This window comes from Penaeus monodon, chromosome 35 (genome assembly GCF_015228065.2).
Source record: "Penaeus monodon isolate SGIC_2016 chromosome 35, NSTDA_Pmon_1, whole genome shotgun sequence".
In the NCBI taxonomy this organism is placed as follows: Eukaryota; Metazoa; Arthropoda; class Malacostraca; order Decapoda; family Penaeidae; genus Penaeus; species Penaeus monodon.
In genome coordinates, this window is record NC_051420.1 from 5,593,992 (window position 1) to 5,596,491 (window position 2,500).

The following is a 2,500-nucleotide window of genomic DNA, read 5'->3' on the forward strand; positions in this document are numbered from 1 at the left end:
ACAGAAAGAGAGACAGAGAAAGAGAGAGAGACAGAGAAAGAAAGAGAGACAGACAGACAGACAGAGACAGAGAGAAAGACAGAAACATAAACAGAAACACAAGAGCGAAAGCAAGAGAGGCAGATAACGGCGCTAAATCCCCCCCACTCCCCCCCGCTCCCACCTCTGACCTTTCACCTGACTATTCCACCTAATACATTGATATCTGTCACCGCCGGCCTCTCCCAGGTCGACGCTGACCTTCTGTGCCACCGAAAGGTCATTTCAGAACTGACTGTGTCTCTCTCTCTTTGCTTCTGGGTTCAGGTCATTTTCCTTGTGGAATTAAGTGTGCACACGCACACGCACACGCACACGTGAATGTGTGTGTGTGTGTGTGTGTGTGTGTGTGTGTGTGTGTGTGTGTGTGTGTGTGTGTGTTGTGTGTGTGTGTGTGTTGTGTGTGTGTTGTGTGTGTGTGTGTGTGTGTGTGTGTGTGTGTGTGTGTGTGTGTGTGTGTGTGTGTGTGTGTGGTGTGTGTGTGTGATTGTGTGTGTGATTGTGTGTGTGTGTGTGTGTGTTGTGTGTGTGTGTGCGCGCGCGCGTGTGTGCGTGCGCAAACCATTCCAATCTTCATCTGATTATCCCCCCAAAATAACAGGAAAAGACCGACAGACGGAAACGCAACCTCAGGAAGCATTCTTTCAGCATGTCAACTTATCAGCTAGTCATTAAAAGAAAACAAAAAAGAAAATAAGATAAACAATTAGCTAACGGTCAACGACACTTAAAAAAAAAAAAAAAAAAAAAAAAAAAAGGAGAGAGAGCGCTTTTCGATTTTTATTATTATTATTATTTTATTATTATTATTATTATTATTATTATTATTATTATTATTATTATTATTATTATTATATAATTATTATTATTATCCTTGTTGTTATTATCCTTTTCTCGTCCCTCCTCCTCTTCCCTCTCTCCTCATCTCTCCTCATCCTCTCCCTCTCTCTCTCTCTCTCTCTCTCTCTCTCCTTTCTCTCTCTGTGTCTCTCTCCTCTCTCTCTCTCCCTCTCCTCTCTCTCCTCTCTCTCTCTCTCTCTCTCTCCTCTCTCTCTCTCTCTCTCTCCTCTCTCTCTCTCTCTCTTTCCTCTCTCTCTCTCTCTCTCCTCCTCTCTCTCTCATCTCTCCTTCTCTCTCTCTCTCTCTCTCTCTCTCTCCTCTCTCTCTCTCCCTCTCTCTCTCTCTCTCTCTCTCTCTCTCTCTGTCTCTGTCTCTGTTTCTCTTTCTCTCTCTCTTTCTCTGTTCCTCTTTCTCTTTCTCTTTCTCACTATCTCTGTTCCTCTTTCTCTCTCTCTTTCTCCCCTCATCCATTATCGGCAGAAGCAGCAGCAACGGCTTTGGCGAAACATAAGTTGGCTCAAATATTGAATATGTATCTTGAGAGCCTCTTGCAATAATGCAGTTCCAATTTGCAACAGTATTTTGCTACCCAGGCCTGAGTTGCAACACTTGATTATATAAAAGTCTTGACGTTATGAAGATTATATTCTAATGAGGTCTGCATTCTAATGATACACAGACACAGTCACACACGCACGCACACGCACGCAAGCATGTTCGTACGCACCTTCGGACGCATGCACGCATCCATACACATACACATGCACATACACATACACATACACATGCATATACACATACACATGCACATACACATGCACATACACATCACACACACACACACACACACACACACACACACACACACACACACACACACACACACACACACACACACACACACACACACACACACGCATGTGTCTAGAACTAAATGTATTTATATACTCTCTCTCTCTCTCTCTCTCTCTCTCTCTCTCTCCTCACCCTCACTCATCCCCTCCTCCTCTCCACCATCCTACCCACCTCCACTCTTCACCTCCGTCGATACACACGTTTGCCTATCATACTTGCTCTCGCTCTCTTTCTCTCTCGACGTCCCGGAGTCGTGGCGAAATCCGCCCTAGGAATGCATCCGCCTCGCGGTCGATCGTCGCTCGGAAAGTCTCGGGGGTGGTGGTACTCTCTGCTCCCAGCAGTCACACCCTCCCATCCCTCGTGCATCGATGCACTTTGACCTAATCCACCCTCCCTCTCTCACCATCCACCTCGTCCCCCGCTCCCACGCTCTCCTATCACCCACTCCGCACCCTCCCCCTCCGCCCCCACCACATAGACCAGTATCAGGCCAGTACAGTAACCAAGTTGCAAGTGATCTTTGTAACTGTGGATAGGAGTGGAATCCGGTTTCAGCTAATTTCTATAGGTGCAAGGCATGAGGGTAAATAAGGAAAAGGGAGGGAGGGGGTTGAGGAATAGAGTGAGATAGGGGAGTGAGCAGTGAGAGTGGAGTAGGGGTGGGAGTGGGAGCGGAGTTTGAGGAGAGTGATAGGTGACATGTACAGTAGGAGTGGAGTGGGCGAGTTTGAGTGGGAGTGGGAGTGAGATTGAGAGTGAGAGT